General features: G+C 44.5%; 1 long non-coding RNA gene across 3 annotated transcripts; it reads right to left on the reverse strand.

The window, feature by feature from the left end:
• Window positions 1-6,608: 6,608 nt before the first annotated feature.
• On the reverse strand, window positions 6,609-22,110 carry LOC113923534. Of its 3 annotated transcripts, XR_003520356.1 has the most exons (5): window positions 22,020-22,079; window positions 21,416-21,509; window positions 17,732-17,782; window positions 16,930-17,054; window positions 6,609-6,763 (listed from the first exon to the last, which is right to left on the reverse strand). It is a non-coding gene; the product is annotated as an uncharacterized LOC113923534 (long non-coding RNA). The 3 variants fall into 3 exon arrangements; XR_003520357.1 differs by lacking the exon at window positions 21,416-21,509 and having other exon boundaries at window positions 22,020-22,110; XR_003520355.1 differs by lacking the exons at window positions 21,416-21,509; window positions 22,020-22,079 and adding an exon at window positions 21,265-21,388.
• Window positions 22,111-22,992: the final 882 nt, after the last annotated feature.

The raw sequence follows: 22,992 nt of genomic DNA on the forward strand, positions 1-22,992 counted from the left end.
GGGTATCTGTGAGCGGTGTGGGGTTTGGAGTCTGGATGGTAAGGAGAATGGTACCGTGCACGTGGGTAGGATGATTTGGGGGATGTCAATTTGCATTATGCACTCTGAGTTTTTCCTAACCCACCTTCAACCCCCACTAATTGCACAAAAGTAAGTAGGCTTTTGATACTTCTTTGCCTGAAAGATTGCCTGAAATACTGTCACCCCTCCTTTTCTTTTATAAAGCCAAACCTCACAAAAGTTTGGATATCCTAGAATGGTGGGCAATAATAACAGACAGAGGAGTTTCTTCAAGGTCAGGGAGAGAGAGGGCAGCTGAGGTGGATCCCAAGAGATGATGTTCTGACAAATGTATACACCCTTGAACCATAACTGTAATAAAGAGACTGAACATAGCTCATCCCCCAAACTGTCCTCATGCCCCTTTGCTATCCCTTTTTACCTCCCTCCCTCCTCCGCCCCCATTCTGAGGCAACTAACCGATCTGCTTTCAGTCCCTGCTAATTCATTTCCACTTTATAGCAGTGTATGTACATAAATAGAAGCATGCAGTAAAAATTCTTTGTTGATTGGCGTTTTTTTCATTCAGCATAATTATATTGATATCCATCTATGTAGTTGTATCCATAATTCATCCTTTTTTACTGCTAAGTAGTGTTTCATTATACGGATATACCACCATTTGTTTATGCATTTATGCGTCAGTGAACTTCTGGATTAAGATCTGAAAATTCTTTATAAATTCTGGATAGAGGTCATTTATCAGATACGTGATTTATAAATGTTTTCTCCCAGTCTGTGGCTTTTTTCATTTGCCTTAACAATGTCCTTCAAAGAACAGTTCTTCATTTTGATGAAGTCCAATGTATCAATGTATTCTTTTGTGTATTGTGCTTTTGGTATTGTAACTAAGAAATCTCAGTCTAAACTGAGGTCATGGAGATTTTATCCTATGTTTTTTCCTAAAATTTCTACGGTTTTAGTTTTTATATTTAGGTCTATAATCCATTTTTTAAAAGATTTTATTTATTTAAGAGAGAGAGAGAAATGGAGGGGGGAGGGGCAGATGGAGAGGGACAAGCAGACCCCCCCCACTAAGCACTGAGCATGGAAGCCTGACACGGGGGCTCGATCCCAGGACCCTGAGATCATGACCTGAGCCAAAGTCAGACACTTAACCAACTGAGCCACCCAGGCACCCCTAAATCCATTTTTTTAAGTTAATTTTTATATATGGTACAAGCTATAGACTGAAGAGGTTTGTTTTTGTTGTCTTATTTAGTTCTTTTTTTAATTTTTTTTTTGTATACAAATATCCAACTGTTCTAGCACCATGTGTTGCACCTTTGTCCAACGTCAATTACTACATTACGTGCAGGTCTATTTTTGGATTTCCTATTCTGCTTATTATTTGCCTATTTTTATGCTGATACAACATATCTTGATTCCTATTACTTTAGAATAAGTTTTGAGGTCAGGTGGTGTAAGTCTTCCAGCTTAATTCTTTTTTTTTTTAAGGTGGTTTGGCAATTCTAAGCTTTTGGCATTTCCCTATGGATTTTTTTTAAGTTTTTTTTTTTTATTTATTCATTTGAGATACAGAGATACAGAGAGAGAGAGAGAGCATGAGCAGGGGGAGAGGCAGAGGGAGAGGGAGAAGCAGGCTCCCTGCTGAGCCAGGAGCCTGATGCGGGGATTGATCCTAGGACCCTGGGATCATGACCTGAGCCAAAGGCAGACGCTTAACCCTCTGAGCCACCCAGGCGCCCCATCCCTATGAATTTTAGAATCAGCCTGTCAATTTCTACAAAAATAAAAGCCAACTGTAATTTCAATTGGACTGCCTTGAATCTATAGGTAAATCTGGGGAGAATTAACAATATTGATTCATCTGCTCCACATCCAATCCAGGATCCTATTACTTAGGCCCTCTTTAGTTGTTTTCAGCAATGTTTTGTAGTTTTCAGTGTATATACTTTGAACATCTTTGATCAGATCTGTCATTAAGTATCCCATCTTTTTGATGCTGTTGTAAACGGTTTAATTTTGGAATTTCAATGTCTAATTGTTCATGTAACCTTCTTAAACTCACTTATTAATTCCAGTAGCCTTTTTTACAGAAATTTCTAAATAGATAATCACATCCTCTATGAATATTTATTTCTTCCTTTCTTTATCTAGATGCTGTGTATTTCCTTTTCTTGCTTTATGGCTCCGTCTAGAACCTCCTGTAACAGTGAGTTCTGGTTCTTTTATGTGATGACCAGTGAGATACAATCACAAGAGAAAACACAGGAGAGGCTCAGAGAAACAAAAGTTTATTAGATTCCCAAGTCCTACTAACAGGAGGCATGGCACGCCAGGCAGGGTCACCTGGGAAGCCCCAGGTGGTTAGGAGACAGAAAGCAGGAGCAAAGAAAAAGCCGAGGCAAGAGTCTTCATGAGGGTTTTTATGGGAGAGACAAGGCAGAGAAGGGTAACAGTTTAGGACTGGCTAGTTTGAACAATTCCAGCAGATTCTGGGCTATAGGGATGGTCTCTGGTTGCCTGGCACCTGGCCCAGGGATGATTAAGGCAGAAGATTGCTTTCTAGGGAGCTTGGGTCAGATAGAGGAGGTTTGGCTCTCAATTGGCTAGTTTGCATACAAATGCATGCCTTCCGCGGAGCCCTATGTTATCTCTAAGAATCGGCTAGTTCCAGAAGCTGCAGTCTCTCCCCAGCCAGAATCATTTTTCTTTTACCTTTTTTTAAGATGTTGAAACATTATAATGTACAGAAATATATATTATATATATTACATTTATGTGTTACATATTATACATAATTCTTTGTATATTCGTATTATATACATTGTATATATTTGTATTATATACATATAATACAAAGGTTGAACAGACATGGTGAAGTAGACATCCTTGCTTTGTTCCTGGTCTTATGGGTTGACAGCATCACGCACTCAGACAGGGAAAGCAAACAGACTGAGGAACCATTAGACCCAGTGACTGAGAGATGGCTAATGTCCTTGTAGTGCAAGTTCAGTAAAATTGTGAAAACAGAAGCCCACTTCAGGTTTCATGAGAAAGTGTGGCTGAAGATGTCTCCGAATAAGTATGGATCATTCTAAGGGTTCCGCTGTGAAAAGTAAAAAAATCCAGGCAGTGGTTTGTCGGGGGGGGGGGGGGACCCTGAGGAATAAGTAGGTTTTACTGACAGGAAAGACCTAAGGTGTATGTTTAATAATAACCATTTCTCCATCTTCAAATATTACTATTGTGAAACATTTGTCACAATTCCAAAACTTTATTTTTAGAGAGATGATTCACTCAGTTCACTTGCCCAGTGCAAAAATAAAGAAATCCTTATTTAAAATGTAAATGTTAAAAGTAATAAATGTTTTCAGATCCCAAATACAAGTAGAAAAATTATGATTTTTTTTTTCTAAAATTAGGAGTTCTCGCAATTGGCTCCTTTTTACTTAACAACTGCTAACGCAAAGGAGGAAGGGTGTGAACGTCATGGAGACAGAAGTGTGTGAGATCAACTCGGCAAATGGCCCAGGGCATGGGGAAATAGGCCCCTCTGAGCCCAGCCTTGGGGAGCTTCTGCTGCCATGTTATCCTGTGGTAGGAGAAAGCCTGCCTGCTAGCCGCTTTCTACATCTCACTGTCCTTCTATCTCTCTAATGTGCCTTGTACACAAGACATTTGCTGTAGGGCCCTGAGAAAATAATGCAAAGAAAATGATAGAAATTTGTGTGGGGGATGACAATTTGAAGTTGGTTTGGAGAGATCAATTTGACTAGAAGAAAATTAAATCCAAATTAACTGCAGATAGATTCTTTTCCTATTCCTGTGTTTAAAGTACAATGATGAGATGATTTAAAAAAAAAAAAAACTAAAGCAGGTAGAGCAGGACAGAGGAGAGAATTATGAGCTACTCATTTATAAAACCTGCCACTTGGGGTACGGTCTGTGGGCCAGCAGCATCAGCACCCCTGGGGACCGGAAGCAGAATCTCAGGTCCCACCCCAGACCTTCTAAATGAGAATGTTCATTCCCGGGTGACCTGTCTGCATACTAATGTTTGAGAAAGACTGCTTTCAAAAACGTTCAGGAACTGCAGGATGGTTGGTACCTTGAGACGTTCTTTGGGGATCAGACAGCTGAGAGGCAAACCAGTCTGCCTCGAAGGAATCATCAGTAGTTTAGTGAGACATCAGTCAGGGATTAATCAATACAGATTTGCAAAGGAATCTTAGAGAGAAGAGGAAGCTGGAGGTTAGGGAAACTGAGTAAGAGGCTGAATGTGAGAACCACACATAAATCCTGTCAGCTTATTCACGCTAGCAGAGTCAGGGGCCAAAGGAGATCAAATTTATCTAGGGCTGAAAGGCTGAGCCCAGAATAAGGAATCTGGCCCAAGCCAAGGCCTGGAAGTTTTCTGGATATTTAAGCAAGGAGAGTTTAAACAAGGCATAAGGCTGGAGAAGGAAGAAGCGAGCAGTGTGTAGTGCTTGGCTTGAGTGCAGAGCCAAGGGCTGGGCCTGCTCCGTACACCCATCTCACGGGGTCTTCCCTTTTATACTAAGAACCCCCCTCATACAGCTGGCATTATTTGGACCCTCCTTAGACGGACTACCTCCAAACAAAAACAAGATAGACCAGAGTACAATTTTCAGGAACATAGTCTTCACTGGAAAGTCTTAATCCTCCCTGGGGATTGTAGGAGACAGTTATACTCCCAGCGAGTCAGGAGGCATGGGGAACTGGGCTGGCAGGAGGCTTTTTGGGGACTGGCGGTGGGAGGCTGTTGGGAGGCACCTCCCTTTGTGACAGATGTGCATGGCAATCACTCAGGTCATCGTCCACACCCTCCCTTCCTGACCCAGCCCCTGCAACCCTGCAGCTCTAGCTGCCCCTCGGTCCCGACACAGCTGGATTCTCTAGCCTCCTGGTTTTCAAATGTTCTGGATCATCAGGATCACGTGGGAACTTTAGTATATAAAATGCTAACTCCTGCCCTCCCATATCCAGGGCCCTGAGGGATTCTGATAGCGGAGGTCCAGGGTGGGATCCAGAAAAGGCGTTAGTAACAAACGCCAGAAAGGGGTTCTGCTGCAGATGCTCGCAGACCGGATTTTCAAGAGTGTTGCTTAACACCCTCCTTCTGCTGCGCTCCATTGCTGCTCAGGAGCTTGCCAATCAGGGTGGGGGCAGTGGTGGGGGCGGTGGTGGGGGCGGCGGTGGTGGTGGTGGTGGTGGCGGCGGCGGCAAGGGTTCAGGGACTCAGGTGTGTGCTGGGTCCTCTGCCACAGCCGTCCCTCTTCTCCCCTCCCTTTTGACAGTGTCCAGGCCGAGCTCTCCTTCCCTCTGCCCTCCCCGCCTTCTCAGTGACCCACAGACAGGTGCAGGCCACCCATCGGCACCTTTTCAGCTTTACCAGCTCTCATCTCTAAATTCTCCTGAACATGTTCTCTTTCGTGCAGTCTCCAGTTCCACTTTTGGAATTCTCAATTCCAGCCAGCTTTTACCCCTGTCTTCTACGGCTTCTCTAGGTCTCCAATTACCTCTTCAAGGGCATATTCAACAGCCTCTCTCTGCTCCCCCTCGGCTTCCCAGCTGCATCTGCCACTGCCAATCACTGTCTTCTCTGAACTTTCTAGCTCTGCTGGGCCGGCCGTTTCAAGGCTACGCCACACTTTGCCTTTCCACTGAATCCATGAGCCCCTCCCCACCCCCCCCCCCCCCCCCCCCCGCCCGCTCCTCCGAATTAACAGATCTCGGGATTTCTCAGGCATTCGTACTTGTCACTGCCTCATATGCTTCCTTTAATCTCCTGAGAGTTAGAATACCACTGGGGAACCTAAAAAAGGAAATTTCTCCATAGTCAGTTGCCTGACTTGGGAATATTCAAGATCCCGTCTTATAGTCGAGACCCACTACCTAATTTGGAGCATCCAGTGCCACATGAAAATGGGGGTCCCCTTATTTTAAGAGCACCAAGAAATACATACATTAAACCCATACATAAGACATGGAGGGCCCATCACAGTCTGGAGCACTGTGCAGCCACATAGGCCATGTGCTCAGGGCTCAGGAAACTGGCCCCACTTACAGGTGCCCCGGCCTGTTAGCCCAGTGACTGTCCAGACCAGATAAGTGGCTGAGAACATGGTAATCGTTCAGATAAAATCAGAGCGCACCTTCCCAAGTCACCAGCTAGTTTTCCCAGAGAAACACCCCCAAGTTCCCAGTCAGTCTGCGGGTCCTGTCATCCGGAGCAGGGAGGGGACGGGAGCGTGTGAATGACACAGCAGTGTCCTTCAGCCACAAGGGGAAGAAACAGCTCCACAGTGCAGATCAGAAGCATCCTCGTTGTCACCCGTGCTGTTGCTTTGCACTGGACTGTGGCATACAGGAAATTTTGTCCTGAACGCTGTGCTCTAGCTTTTTCCCATTTGAGCCCCGAAACCCCAGGCGACCAGACTGAAGATAGAAACTGGAATCCCAGAGGCAGCAAGTCTCCCTGCTTTCTTTGGGGTGGCGCCAAAAAGAGATAAAGAAAGTGTTGTATTAGGCAGCAGTAAACAGGCAAGGGACAAGCAGGCCTTGAATAAAACAGATCTTTATTGGGGCTAAAATGGCCCCGGGCTGACCCCACCCTAAATCCTGGCAGTGTCCAACGACAAGAATTCAGAGGAACAAAAATGCTGGCATTGCTGGCTGCATCCCGTGCATACAGAACAGAAAGCATTGCAGAAACCTGCAAGCAAGGAATATATTCATACTATTATCCAGCATTTCAGCCAAAACTTATTTCTCAGTCCAGAGGACTATGCTATTCTGCCTTCTCTGCCTCAAATTTCTGTCCTGTGACTCACAGGGAAGGCCTTGGGGACAATGAAATATCCCAGAGACCTAAAATAGGTCCTTCTCCCTCCCTCCAGCATCAGGATGAATTTCCTACAGCATTTGTTTTTTTCCTTTATTAACCAGGCATGAATGATAATATTGCCCGGGCTTAAGCACTCATCTCTGTCAGTGGTAAATATAAATAATGAGGCACATTCATAGAAAAGCATGCCAGAATTTCATTGATTAACATCTTGTGCCACAGCCTCTCTTTGAAATTAAAAACACTTTCAATGACACGGCACAGAAAAGGCATTGCATGAAAAATATTTCGAAGAGGAGGCTGTCATTAAAGCATGCCCAAAATAGAACTGTTTTTATTTAACCATTCTCTCTCCTCTCCCCTGTCCCTCCACCCTCACGGGCTGGGAGGCTGCAGGCAGTTAAATCACAAGCATTGCAGAAAGCAGTTTCGTCCATTTGAATTTTAGAAGCTTCAAAAGCAGACCTACGGGTGATGCTTAGTCCATGTGTCTCTTTCCCCCCACTGCAAGTGATAATTAAGGAAGTGATATGGCCAGATGTAAAATCCAGCTGTTTAGTCATCGATTTTTCAATGTCTTAACGATGCGTCAGAATCTGCCCCACTGCCAATGGCTTCATTCTGTCCCCCGTCATCCTCCACACACAGCCTCCTCGCTGGCCTCCTTGACTCCAGCTCTGCGCCCCTTTTGTGCTGGGATCCACAGCAAACTGCAAACCGGTCATTGGAAGGCCAGGCTCACTGCAGGCTTGTTTGGCTTTGCAAGTACAGTGGCTTATTTTGTTTGGTTTGGAGTTTTCAGTTTTGAATGCCTTTAAATGGAGCCTGTGTGCTTGCGCCTCAGCCTCGCACTTCAGCGCCCCCTCTTAACTCTGGCGCGGCCCTCTGGGGCCCATCCCCCACAGGCACTTCATCCTCTCCTCTGAGGCCCTGCAAGTAGCTGGTCCAAGGAATGTGGTCCAAGCTCCTCGATCTCTGACTCGGGATCCTCTGCCATGTCACCACTGTCAAGCTTCCCATGTTTGTGTCTCCCAATTCTTTGACCGACCTCTGCCAGCCAGGGTCTCCTCTCCTGCTGGCCTCTCTCTGCAAACGGGCCGGGGCGCTCTCCTGCCAACCACAACCCTCCCTCCTCCTCTGACTCTAGACTCGGCCTGAAAACCTGACTCGTCTCTCAAGGCCCAGTTGAAAGTCACCTTCTCTGTGAAGGCTTTGTTCTTCTTCGCAGTCTCCTGGGATAGAAAAGCAAGAACTGTGGCGTCAGCCAGACCTGAGTTCGAATCCCACTCTTTAACCGCCCAGGTATGAGAACTTAGCAATTTTCTGAAGGTCTTTGAAGCTCCACCCACGGATTTGTAAAATGAGAATGATTTCTACCACCATCATAGGCTTGTTTTGAGTATCGAAAGGAGTAATGTATGTCAAAGGTGCATAGGTAATTCCTGGCACAGGAATTATTACAATGTGCTTTTCTACTTTCCCAGAACATATTATAGCATTTTCAACATTGAATGAAGATATTTGTGCCAAGGCCTCTCTCCTGTTGAGTCACAGAGCAGGAAACTCATCTGTTATGTCTGTCACTGCATTTCCCACAGTGCCCAGCACAGACCTCCGACCTTGACATTCAGTAGACATGGGCTAAATGGTGCTTGCTCAAATGATCCGTTCTGTTTTCGTGAAACTGACAATCATTTGTTTAGCTGATACCCCATGGGAGAAACAGGGCTGAAATACTCTATGTCACCTCATACAACATTGAGACTTCTTTCCTCAATTTTATTTTTTAATTTATTTTTTATTTTATTTATTCATTTGAGAAAGAGAGAGAGAGAGAGCATGAGCAGGGGGAGAGGCAGAGGGAGAAGCAGGCACCTTGCTGAGCCAGGATCCAGACGTGGGGCTCGATCCCAGGACTCTGGGATCATGACCTGAGCCGAAGGCAGACGCTTAACCATCTGAGCCACCCAGGCGCCCCTTCTTTCCTCATTTTTAGATTTTTAGCCAGGTGATCTAGATTTTAATCCCCCAAATTATAATGGCAATTACCTATGACTTATGCAAATATTTTTTTTAATTTTTTACTGTTTTTATAGTGCTTCCTATAGACCAGGAACAAGCCCAAGTGTTTCACATTTATTCCTTATGTAATCCTCGCAACAAATCTGGGAAGTAGATACAACTTTTATCCCCATTTTGCAGATGAGGAAACCAAAGCTTGTTAAGGTTAAGAAACTGGACTAAGATCATGCAGCTAGCACGTGTTCAGGTTGGATCCAAACCCAGTAAGCCTGGCTCCAGAGAACAAAATCTTTACCACTGCCTAGCACAGCCTCTGACATGCTACCTCCAGATCAACTGTAAAGCAGAAAGCAAATGGGATTGATCCAATTGATTTCTGTTTCACAAACAATATAACCTAATTCAGCTGATGTCTTGATTAACTAGACTAGGTGCCCCTGGTGAGATTGTGTGTGATTGAAAAAGACTGACAGATGCTTTGACCTGTCCCTGTCCACACCCCCACACCCCCGGCCCAGGCTGTTTGTATAGGCCCTGGCAGGTAGCCCTGGGTCTGCTGGAAATCCCTCCTGCCTCTCCGGTAGATCCAAGTATAACTTGTGAAGAAAAGCACTAGTTGATCAAAGAGGGGTGCAGCCGCAGGGGGCCGCTCTGGCAGGAGACCAGCTCCAGCCCAGCAGTCCCTCCAGAAGCAGAGGCGGCCCGGGAGCAGAGGAGGACGATGGCCACAGCCACAGACTCTTGGCTCAATTAGTATCGGTCAAAAAAGGCATGGCCTTGAAAATGACTCAAAGCTTAGAGCTGAAATTGTCCCGGGGATTCACGGGCTTGACAGTAGCAGCCCCAGCCCTGCAGAGCTCAGGAGCAGCTTGTGGCTGTGAGAATCACCCACGCCTGCTCATTTGCTCCTGGGGCTCCAGACATGGGGCTACTTTTGTGCCAGAATCTAGGATCACGGGACACCATCTTCCACACTGTGATCAGTAGCAATGCTTTTCAACCTTTAATATGCAGACAGATTACCTGGGAATCTTGCTAAAAATGAAGGTTCTAACACAGTGGGTCCAAGGTTCCCTGCGATTCTGCATTTGTAACAAACTCTTGGGTGATGCTGATTCTGCTGGTCCACGGACCACGCTCTGAGTTGCAAGGGTCTGTAGAACACTAGCCTCACGGGAGAAATTCATGAGAGATTATGGTTCTTCATTGAGGGCCTCTTACGACCTGTAATGTGCTAGAGTGCATTGCAAGTCTTTAGAAAGGATCTATAATATACAGAATTTCCAGACCTCATTCGCCCAAAGAAACTTTTTTGGTAGAACATCTATAAACATCTCTGTTAATTAAGATTAGGTTCAATTTCTATTAACAGAAAATCCAAGGTAACAGTGACTTTTTCTCTTCCACATAAAAGAAATCTAGATAGTCTGGGGTCGGCATGGCTCCTGGCAATGTCAGAGACCCAGTTTCCTTCTGTCATGCTGTTCTCCCATCCTCTGAGCAGCTTGTGGCTTTCACATCAAAGTCCAAGATGGCTGATCCAGTTTCAGCTGCCACAAACACAGAAACACCGCCAGCAAGAAGGAAAGGCAAGAGAGAGACACACACACACACTCCAGCGACACTTCCAAGAAGTGGCACACACTGTCTACTCTTTCATCTCATTGGCCAGAACTTTATCACAGACAAAAATACAAGGAAGGCTGGGAAGTGTGGTCTCTATGTTCAGAGTGGCCATATTCACAGCTAGAAAATCAAGGGTACTGTTACCAACAAGGGAGCAGTGGGTATTGAGGAAAAACAAGCTATTTCTATCACAGTGTCTTAAAGAATTGTGAAAATAGTTTGGGAAATGATACTCTGGTCCCAGCCCATCATTTTCCACATCTGGTTGGTGGTGAGCCAGGACAGGCATCTTTATCTCTTGCCTCCCATTCCAGGTCATACTCAATTACTTTATGGTTCCTCTTCAGATGGCATCCTTCCTATCCCTCATGACAGAGAGGACACCCCAGGGAGTCCCTATCTTGGCTGCTGGAAGCTATAGCCCTGTTAGGAGCACCTGGCTGATTGGAATGACATGCCCAGCTCCCCCCGGGCTCAGAGAATGCATTAAAGTCACAGAAGAGAGGCAAGGACACTGGAGAATGAAACCGTGGGTTGTTACTTTGCCATTGGACAGATTTGCACCAACAGGCAGAAGACAGCATCCAAAGTTGTATTATTCATGCAATTTTACAGTCACCCCATTCTTTGTGAATGCTTCTCTGTGAATTTCTCAATGCTTGAGCTTTCCAGCCTTGCCTTACTGTCTTTCAGTGTTGATCTGCTATGGGAGGCAGTGAGGCTCACTCTCTAACACTGAATCATTGAGCAAAATCAGTTCTGTCTCAGTGCTGTGGTTCCTGTACTAAATGAAAAAGGAATAGAATGGGGGCTGGGGAAAGGGGGATTTCACATTTACTGCCTGCCTACTGTGTGCCAGATGCTAATCTACATGTTTATATATTTGTCTTATTTAATTAACACTCACTGCAGTTTATGACACTGAGCAGCGATGACCAAGCTGGGGGTTGAAGCAGATATCTCTGCCTGGAAAATCCATCTCTTTTTACCAGGAGAGAAAATAGGAGCCTTCTACATGTGTCGTTCACTTTCTTTGTCTCGGGCGCTCCACTCTCCCCCCCGCCCCCCGCCACCACCACCACATTCTTTCACACATTGACTTTGTGTTCATCTTTTCCCAGTAATTAGTAAATTACAACCCCCGCATCTCAAATTCTTGACATTCATTTGCTGTTTCCCAGTAATTCATTCCATTTGGTATTTGCTTTGAAAAAGACACAGAAGTGCTCGCTAATGCGGCACGCACCCCCTTGCCTGGATGAGGCTCTTCACCTCATTTATCACATTGCGTTGCTGGTCCTGAAGGCTGACAGGCAATTCAGGCTTTCTGAATGCAATTCAGGCATTGATTTTAATCTATAAAGCTTTGGCGTCTGGGTCCTGGCTGCCATGGAAATGAAATAGCTTCTTGGATACTTTTCTACATGCTGCTGCTAACTGTTCTGAAATGCGGGGCTCGGAGAGACATTTGTGTGCTTCTTCTGGTGTGAAAACGTCCAATGTGAATAGCTTCTGAACTTTAACCATCCTTGTTGACACGGAAGAGGAATCCCGAGCAAGGACACGTATGGAATGCGCTTACATTCATGGACCTACACACTGAATTTATTGATAGTATCGGGCGGAAAATCAATTTTAAAAATACAGACTAAAAGGTGGCCAACACATCTGGTTTTCAAACAGAAAATCCGGAAGCCCGAACAGGTCTGTGGGTGCCAAGAAGCCAATGAGGAAGCGTGGTGTTCAGTGTTTCATGTGTGATCTGATGTTCTCTTACCTGCACCGGGGAAGTTGGTGGCAGGAAAATGATTCTGAGGCACATGCTTTGTCAAGGTGGGGACGGGAAGCGTGAAAGTTTGGTGCGTATACTCAGTGTGCCTGCTCCACCCCACCCTACCCCCACCCCACCCCCACCCCCGCCACACACCCCCAGGGGAAATATGACACCACCTTTGTTTCATTTGGCCCCGGAGGCTGGGAAAGGCTGAGGAAGACCACAACGGTTAGGAGGATTTAAATGCTCTCCACCGGAGTTCTGCTTTAATTCTCTTCACTCGAAGTTTCTGGCTTGCTGCTTGATTGTTCACGTGGCATTCATTTCAAAATGCAATTCCTTGCTTCAGCTTTTTAAATTCTGATGGCACTGGCATTAGCAAAGAAGGTGACAAAGCCGTTGACATGTTGACATCTATCCCTAAAAGGACAGAGCTTTCATATTTTTTTTTAAATAAGAATGTGTCCAAAAGTCAGAGACTTCAGTGAAAGTAGAAATGGGAAATGCTGAACCTGAGGCACTTTCTAGTAACAAATGACAGCTGAATCCACTGTGGGGCTTTAGGTTTCCATAGAAGGCTCGTGGACCATGACCCTGCATGGAGAGTTGGCTGGAACACGGATGTAATCGGGTCCCTAAAACATCACTCCATACCAAACATTTGGGAGCACATATAACTTGGCCTACAGATGCCAGTCTCAGCTCCCACGAACAGGGAAGGATAAGCTCAACTATGGCTTCTCAGGATCACCCATCCTTCTCTAATTATCCAGTTCTGCTTAGAAGTCCTTGTGAAAATCCTCCCAGCACTAAGAACTACAAGTATAACATCGGAAATATTCTCTGTAGGGTTTAGCTTCAGCAAAGCCAGGTCAGGCTGGGAGAGAGAGCTGACATCAGATGGCATCAATCTGGAAAATGCACACTGACTTTCTTCCAGACTACAGACGATGGCTCTGTTTGTAAAACGTCAAAACAACTGTGTGATTAAGTCAGCTCGGTCAAGAATCTCTCAGGGCAGTTGCTTAGAACATCAAGACAGACTAGCTAGTCACTGCCTTTTTACTTTCCACATGTGAACTGTATGGCCTTAGGTACATGAGGAGTAAGCAGGAGGCAGGAGCCATAAACTCATTTTGTATTTGCCAAAGCCAAGCAAGCCCTTGTAACAGCGACCAGACAGCCACAAGGCCAGGGAGGGCTCATCCACATCCTCGGGTATACCAGACACCAGCTAGAGCTCTCGGTGATTCTCCATTCTCTGAGAACAGCCCTGACCCGTAGGAATGGGGCCCCAGCCATCATGTCTGTGTCCCGTGGCCCAGTGGCTTGCGGAGTTGTCAGATCCAGGGGAAAACGAACCCAAGATGGATGGGTCAGGGCCATGATCCACTGCCCGCAGGGTAGGTAAAAACGTTAGCAGTTTGCTCACAGATAGTATTGTCCTTTAAAATCGTCAGAAGCATAAACTGGCACACCTGCCATGGGTGAGCCAGACTCACTGGAGTATTTCTACAGAATTGGAACTAAAAAGGGGGTCATCTCTTCTCTGGAGGTAGAAGCCATGGGGCAGGACCTTTGCCCTGTGAGCAACCCTATTCTCTACCAAGCCAGAGATGCTGGTCTGCAATTCATGGAGGGGTGAGAGACAAATGCAGACACAGTCCTGGAGACACTGGATTCTTGGGTCCAACTGCTCCCTCCCCCTTGTGTTGGCAATTATATGAGGCACCCCTTTATCCTTCCAATAAATTCTCTTCTGCCTGAGCTAACTAGTGTTGGGTTTCTATCAACGTGACACATTGGCGAATTTTCTCATCCTGACAGCTGACCCCACTGGAGGCACCCAGGCCATGGCTGCCCCTACAGACTGGATGTTGTTGTCTTTGTCCTACAATTAGATGATGCTTTGTGTGTGTGTTGGGGTGTGGGTGGGGGGCATGTGTGTGTGTGTGTATTGCCTCCAATCACCCATTCGTCCCCTCTTTCCTCAAGGATGCCTCTGAGTCACAACCGGTTGTATGCGACACTCAGGTGTTCAAGATTTCTTAAGGACACCACTCCCCGTGACCCACAGTTCACCTTGGCATTCCTGTCCCCTGCTGCAGGCCACATCCTCACCTTCTCTCTATGCGTGGAATTCTGTGCCTTCTGGCTCAATTCCTTGCCATCCTTGTATTACATTCCCCTGCCTCTGCGGTTGCTTGGGATTTCTGGCAGATAATGGTACAAAATTGGCAACGCCCCCTCCTCCATCCAGGACTGCGAACTTTTCCTGTCCCTGAGAACTTTAATAAGCATCCTGTGTTTCTCTTTTCCCTCTCCTCTGTTAGCATTACAGCCAAACCCTCAGACAATGGAAAATTATCTCCTCTTTTTAAAACCCAAGGAAGCCGACTTTAGGGCTTCATTTTGGAATATTTGACCTTGATTTCAATAGACTTTTAGGATCTTATTTCTGAAGATTATATATAGAGAGAGGCCCTTCACGTTCTCAGATTTAATACTCACCATCTCTCCATATGGCAGATTTTTTTTTTTTTTTTTGGCTGCAGAGCATCTCAATTTCCTTCCTATATTTGTGAAATTAGTGGGAGACAGAAAGCTCGTTCTATGGGAGCTGCAAAGGTTGATATTCACTCTTCTAGTTAGAGCCCCAGCACCCAAACTAGGCATGGCCCATCAGATGCACGCCTCTGGGACTGAGAATCAGAAGCTAATTAGTCCAAGAAGGGATCATGGATTATCCATTCTGTTGGTAGCAGCAAAGACAACAACATCCAGTCTGTAGGGGCAGCCATGGTCTTGGTGCCTCCAATGGGGTCCAATGCCCAATAGCAGGGCAGCAGTGTCCATGTTGGACAACTTCTGTGGCATTGATATTGGCTGAGGATGGGCTCCCCAGCTTCACGGGCTACCTGTTCATTTTCTCAACAAGGTTTCCAGCCTTCCCCACAGATTCTGCAATGTCCCCAGTGCCCTTTTGTAGTTAAGTTTTTCACAGCTAGAAACTATTAATGATGCACCTTCAAAGTGTTCATGATAGGCAGAAATTTATCTTTTTTCTTGCAGCACGTATATGAAATATGTAATCTGGAAGGCTAACACATATAAGATCTAGTTGATTCACTGATGAGTGAGCCTAGCTGACTTCCAGTATCCACGACTCAATTCAACTTTATTCTCTCTTGTGAAATGGTAGCAGACAGCTTGTTTCTTTTGGGGGGAGGCAAAAGTAGAAGTGATAAAAGTACAAAGAAAGGAAGAAATGGTTCTACCCAGAGAGTAACTTTATTCATGACTTAAGTCCTGTGCATAAAATATAATCATAGCTCTGTTGGGATCACTGCAATGATGCTTCTCCTATTGTATGGGGGAAAGTATAGTCTTAGAATTCTTATTATATTCTTATATTTGGCTTATCAACTAAACCAGGAAGGTATTGACAGTGAAAAGAGATGCTGTTAATGGAAATGTTGAGACAACAGACAGAGTGGTCAGCCTAAGTAGTAGAGACGTGGATATTCTAGAAGGTCTTAGGGTGTACCAGGCGCTGAGTTACCTGTGGTGGCACCTACCCCGTAGCACTCCTTCCTTCTTCCTCAACCAGATTCTAGTTCTTTTTCCTCAGGTTCAAAGCTGGAGATGGACAAGTGTCAGCATGCCTGCCCCTCGCTTGCACCCCCATATTTATGCATCTGGTGACGCATTCTACATTTCCGCACGTTCTTACGGGGGTGATTTCCATAGCAATGGCAGGAATATAAAAAAGGCACCTGAGTGATGCTTTAAAGATAAATCACCTTCTTTAAGAAGCCTTACCTCTGGGGAGCAACAGGCTATTGCCTCTAGAGTTTCTTAGCTCCCTGCCACATATGTACATTTCCAACCACAGCTCACAGTCTTCTGGCTTAATTAATTACCAACATGGTAGCCTCCTTTTTAGGCCAGGAGATAAAGAGAGATCCTTGCTGGACAGCTGTTGTTTACAGGTGTTTTATGAACCAAGAAGGAAAAAAACTTGCATGTTTGGAGTGCCTACCACACACCTAGCACATTGACTTATTTTGTCTCATTTTCATAGTAACTCAAGCAGAACAAGGATCCTTCTGCAGTGCAGGCTGACCCTGTGCAAAAGTGGCAAATTCTACATCCAACATCTCATTCCTGTGTCTCATCACCAAGAAAGCCAGAGAGGAGAAAGCATGAAGTAGGTAGAGGGGGTCTGCGTCGGCCAGGGGACATAGGCGTTGGAGGGAGAGCAGAATGCATGGGGCTCGGCCTGGCTATTCTGTTTCCAAACTCTTTGCCTCATTAGAGCAGAGGGAATGAAGGGAGGAAAGAGTGGTACTGATTCATTTTCTGAGCTGAGAGGGGATGCCCTGCAAGCAAAGGGTATTAACTAATTGGGGTTTGCTTCCTTGACACCTGTCAGCCTCAGTAAGTTTTCTCCTTTTTTAATTTAAGGAAATGTGTGCACAGCATTATCTTTTTAAACAAAGCCCTAGTAATTTTTCACCTCCCTACAAGAATCTCCATTTTTTTTGAGACACTGTCACCATTTTTTTAAACTTTCGCCCTTTTGAGCACTCATGGAAAAGGTTTTTCTCACCTGTATTTGAAAATTCAGTTCATTCATTTGTTCGTTCATTCATTCACAGGTATTTGTTCCAGTCATGGTGCTTTGGGCTGAGTAAGGCAAAGGGCCACGGGCCCTACCCTCATGGAGCTTGTCATCTAATTGAAAGAAAGAAGTCAGTTAATTATACAGTTACGGAATTACAGATTGGGATAAGAGCAATGAAAATAAGGGTACCCGATGGTGACAGAAGTGCTGTGACATGGCCCCGTTCCCCACATTCTGCCTTTAGTCTTTCCATTTAGAGGATGGATGAGTTAGCACATTGAGACATCACCACAAGTAAGTTCGGTCACATCGCTTTGGTCCAAACAGATGCGTGAGATCAGTGTCCTGAGGAAGTGGGAGGATTTATGGACTCAACGGAGAACAAGGGAACAATTTGGGAGCATTAGACATTGACTGGTAGGTGAACTTGACCAGCGAGCTCCAGAAACCCTATTTGCAGCAAAAAAGCATCAGATGCCCGAGAGGGAAGGAGAAGGACACAGAATGAGAAGCTAAGAGCACAGAAAACAGATCTGTCCTAAGGAGGGCCTTCCCCAACCCTGCACCTACCTAGACAAAGGACAAATGTAAGGTACAGGGAATGATCTTAAATTCACTTGTCATTAGTACCTGAGCTATTCAAATCTAATTTTCGGTGACTTCAGATTAATAATAGACACAGGTGTTTGGCATTCTCTCTGAAACCAAGTAGCATCTTTTTATTAGAGGTTTTCCAGATGGCTGCATTCAATTCTGCCAACTACACAGACGGGAAGGGTTCCCTTACCTGGACTGAATGTGTACATCCCGTCAGTTGTTAGTTGTCAAGTGTGGTCTCCTAAATGAGATAACACAGGATATGGTTGAGTTAAATGAACATTTTTTATTCTTGGTTATGACTTAATCTCTGGTTATGATTGATTCCTGGTTATGTCCTTAATCCCTCATCTTATTGAATGAGATCAAACAACATGTATACTCGAAGTCTCTCCCCCTTTTTCCTTATTTTAATCCGAAGCCCAAGCCAGGACTAATTATGAAAAATCAGCCCCTTGCTTTGCTTTCCCCTGGGCTTCCACCTGGCCCTGCATATCCCTCTGGATAAAAACAGCTCCTAAGATGAAGGCTCAGCCAATGCTATTTTACAATTCCACAGGCAGAAGTGAAAAGAGAGTTTCCCCAGGATTAATTCTCATTCTGTCACCCTTTCCACCAGGGTGTCTATCACCAAGCCTTGGGGAGGGCGTGTGGATCCTCAGCTAAACCCGTGGAAAATCCTCCCTGAGTTTAGAGTTGAGGAAAGAAATTATGCAAACACTCTTTTCAACTTTCCCTTGGGACAGTTCACGCAAGGGCTGTTATGTTTCATAAAGAGCTAATGTGAGTTTCCTCTAGTATTTCCCTTCTCTTATCTCAAACAAGGTCCTGAAGTTCTCTTGGAGTCTGAATTTCAGTGGGATTTTGCTTTGTGTAGGTTGGAACCTTTGTATGTTTTTCAACTTCATTTTAATTTCAGATATGTCAAGGAGCTCTTTCTCTGAGCCTAGGATGGAGTGATCTCGGAAGTGTAGAACTGTGTCTTAACATTTCATTTACCATGTGGCTTCTTGGTAGCCTTTGCAAAATAGAAGTTGAATTAATCAGTCATTCAAGTCTAAGGCACCTTCTCTGCTTTCAGGAAATTTAGAATTGGATGAGAGAGATAAAGGCATGCACATATAAAGAAAGATATATAAAGGACCATGGTGCAATGGGACGTGTTTTAAGTTGAAAATTAAGAGCCTATATCAGATATGGTTCTGCCATTTATAGATGGTGACTCAACATTACTTCCCTGAAACCCAGTTTCCTCATCTGCAATGTGAAAAGTTGGACTAAATAATATCAGATGAATCCCTATAAATTCTACCTGCAGATGATATTTCAAATCTCTCCTCTTGCTTCCATGCCCACTATTACTCCTGTCCAGACTACCACCATCTTGTTCCTATAGCATTGTAAAAGCCCCTGGTCTCCCTGCTTCCAGTCTGGCCTTCCTAGATTTTGTTGTCACAGCTAGAGTAACTTTTTGAAAATACAAATTATATCTTAACACATGCCCCTCCCCTACTACCAAAAATCCTCCACTGGCTCCCAACTGCACTTAGAATAAAACATAAGCCACATAGCTGGTCTTCCATGACTTCCATAGCCTGACCTCTGATTATCTCTCTGACCTTACCATCTTGCGCTCTTTCCCTCATCCACTATGTGATTACCACCTTTTTTTTTTTTTTTTTAGGCCCAAACCATGCCCATAACCATCCTGTTCTTCCATCTAGAAAATTCTCTTCCCAGTGAACCCGTATCTTCCGGGCTTTTTGCCCCAGGCATTCCTTATTCTCTCCTTCTCCCTCCAAGTAAGACTAGGAACTGAGGGGGTAAGGAGCAGAAATTAAGATTGGGTTCCAGGCCAATTGAGAAATTAAGTGGAGAGTAATATACAAGTTTCTAACTTGGGAGGCTAATGGAGGCAGGAGAACAGAAGGGGAAGAAGAGTTTTGGGATATGTTAAAGGAACTCTCAGTGGCTTGTTGATAAATCCTTGTCTTTCTTTAGATGCTTCCCTTATCTAAAATACATAAGCTTTTTTTCACAAAGAAGAGGGTAAGCACATTGTGGCTAAACTGGTTGCTATATTCAGTGTCTGATTTTATCAGTCAGTGCCCCATTCAGATTGGTCAGTGCCCAGCTGATCCAAGTGTTAAATTTTAAATATCATGGCCGCTACTGGTCTTTCAAGTGTCCCACCCCCCTTTCTGAACCATCTCCTGCTCTACGCTGGAATGCCATCTCCAGGCAGAGCTTATCAAAGTTTTCCTTCCAGGGACCCATGAAGGTAGAAATTTCTAGATTAGAGGTTGTGGACCAAATTTATTTGAAGACTCTTTTCTTTTTTTTTTTTAAGATTTTATTTATTTATTCATGAGAGACAGAGAGAGAGAGAGAGAGAAGCAGAGGGAGAAGCAGTCTCCCAAGGAGCAGGGAGCCTGGTGCGGGACTCGATCCCAGGACCCTGGGATCATGACCTGAGCCGAAGGCAGATGCTTAACCATCTGAGCCACCCAGGCGCCCTGAAGACTCTTTTCTTTAAGCCTTACAATTCATCTAAATTTGTATTCTGCTTCATAAAAAATCTGTATTTGTTTTAATATGAAAAATACGTTTTAAAGCACTGTTATGGTTTGCGGCTTAAAGAACAGGCTGGGAAGTCAGAACCCGAAGAGTCTGGATCACTGTTCTGCCACTCAGGAGTTGTATGACCTTGAGCAAGTTACCTGACCTCTCTGAGCCTCCATATTCCTCATGTGGTTGCTGAGCACATACTCTAATACTCTATGGATTGTGAACGCCCTGAGGGCTGGTGTCTGTGTTTTGTCCATCCTCATATTCCCACAGAGACTAGAAGAGTACCCTGTCCATAGAAATCACTTTATATGCGTTCATTCCTCTACATCAGACATATGTGCACCAATGGTTATCCTGTTTTTACCACTAGATGGAGAGCATGTATCCTAGGATTTTTAATCCATTAGTAAGTGAAAGAGCAAACATTTGTATGTAGTATCTTAACTAAATCAACTTATTTATTAATGACAGTATCATTAAAACTAGCTCCCAAAAATGCAATTATAAGATAACTTTCAGAACTAATTGTTCTTAAAATAATTAAAAGGCAAAGGCAAGAGAGAAACACGAACTTCAGGATAGCAGTTAACGCGGGATGGCATAAATTGGAATTTGTGGGAGTGGGGAGCTCTAAGTGTATCTATCTGCTGATTTCTTATTTAAAAATAGATTCCAAGCAAATATGTCCAAAAGCGTTAAGCTCAGATGAATTCTGGGTGGTAGTGGTGAATACCCGGATGTAGATCTCTGGTTTTGAAATTTTTCACAATTGCGTTTTTGTAAAGTGGGGGAAAAGACTCAAAGATGAAATCTATGCTTACTGTTTCTATCTCTATACATGCTGCCTAACGAGCTTTTTAATGATTTCCCCAGAGAGCTGCAATTTGCTACAGAAAATACAACAGAGCAAAAACCATACCGTGTCTCTCCCGTTGCCACCTTCCTCCTGAACCTTACATTTTGCCCTGAAGTTAAGTCTTTTAAAGGTCATCACTTCAATTCAGTTGGCTAATTAGTTCCTGTCTCCAAAATGGATTGTTTTCAACTAATTTGAAAGATGTAGAAACACTGTTTCTGTATGTCTGTTCTGGTTACTATCGCTACGTTAACAAACTACCCCAAACCTTCATAGAATGAAATACAATGAAATACCCATTTTACTAGGCTGGTGAAACTTTGTTCCATGATATCCAGGGCCTCAAGTTGGAAGACTTAAACTGGGAGGTGACTTGACAGTTGAAAGTAACTTGCCAGTTGGGGATGGAAATCACTGGGGGGGCGGGGGTGGGGTGTCTTTGCTCACGTGTCTAGTAGTTGATACTGGCTGGCACCTGACACTTCAGCTGGGCTGTTGAATAAACCATCTTCTGGTTATAAACAAGTCACTCTGGTTGGCTCTGATTCCACAGGAGGGGACAGAGATTACAATACTCTCAATGAAAGGGGTGTCAAAGAATTTGCAGGCATATGATAAAACCATCACAATATCCTCTTAACTCTGCTATTAAAATGAAGTGAAATTGATAAATCTGGACCCCACTTCCTCTTTGTCCACTCGAGTGATCTACACAGAGGAGCATTTGAGTCTATCCACTAAATTATCTAGGAACATGTCTGGTCAAGTTCAGGCAGCTCAGGTTTAAACTAATAGGGTAATTCATTTTATCAGCCCTATTGCTCTTGAAAGCTGACCAGTTATTTTTTATGACCAGTAAACATAAAGGTATGCATCATAAATAACATTTATAACAAAATTTTCACCACAACAAATGAAATATTCTCAAAGGGGAACTTTCTTAATTATCTGTTGCTGCTCAATGAATGAGTCTAAAACTCAGTAGCTTTTAAATAACATTTATGATCTCACAGCTTCTGTGGGTTAGGCATTTGTGAATGGCTTAGCTCACTGGTTCTGGCTCAGGGTCTCTCATGGGGCTGCAGTCAAGATGTTGGCCAGGGCTGTGTCATCTGAAGACTTAACTGAGGCTAAAGAATCTACTTCCAGCGTGGCTCACTCACATGACTGTTGGCCAGAGGCCACAGTTGCTTATTGGTTCTTGGCAGGTGACATCAGTTCCTCAACATGTGGGCCTCTTCATAGGGCTGCTTTAGTGGTCTCATGACATGACAGCTGGCTTCTTCAGAGCAAGTGATCCAAGAGAGAGAGCAAGGAGGAAGCCATAGTACCTTTTATGTTCAAGTCTTTGTAAGTGACGAAAGGTCACACCTGCCACATTCTACTCATTAGAAGTGAGTTACTGAGTCCTGCTCACGCTCAGGGGGAGGGGAGCTAAGGCCCAACTCTTGAAGGGAGGCATATCAAAGAATTTGTGATTCTGTAGTTGGAAGGAGAGGTTTCTCTCACTTTGTCCTGAAAAGATTGGCCTCAGGACAGTCGTTCTTATTTATGCAACCAACATGGGGCAACCAGTCATTTCCATAGGGAAAATCAGAAATCAACTTCCACTTTGCCATTCAGATGGGAAATAGACCTGGATACTCTCTTTTACTCTGCTCATATCTTTATAGGTTGGGAACTATGATTCTTGCCCATAAAACCTGGGGGAATTCTTTAATACATGGTGTATTTCATCTTTGCACACAATTGTGGTAATATTTTGTAGGTGTGGGCATTCCAGTGCCCATTCCAACCACCTCACTGGACACTTGGGTTGAGTTGGCCACCCAAGTTGCCTGGACAGGTGTGTCCTTCGTCATCCTCCGTTATTCTATTACATATTATCTTTCGAAACTCTCAACTTGAATGGTCAGGATAATAGATGAGGCTGTGCTTCAGGCCAAGGTAGATCATAAGATGCAGAAAAATTGTCATTTCGGAAAGCAAAACCCAGTGAAGTAAAGTGCATTCCTGGGCAACTG

This window comes from Zalophus californianus, chromosome 15 (genome assembly GCF_009762305.2).
Source record: "Zalophus californianus isolate mZalCal1 chromosome 15, mZalCal1.pri.v2, whole genome shotgun sequence".
In the NCBI taxonomy this organism is placed as follows: domain Eukaryota; kingdom Metazoa; phylum Chordata; class Mammalia; order Carnivora; family Otariidae; genus Zalophus; species Zalophus californianus.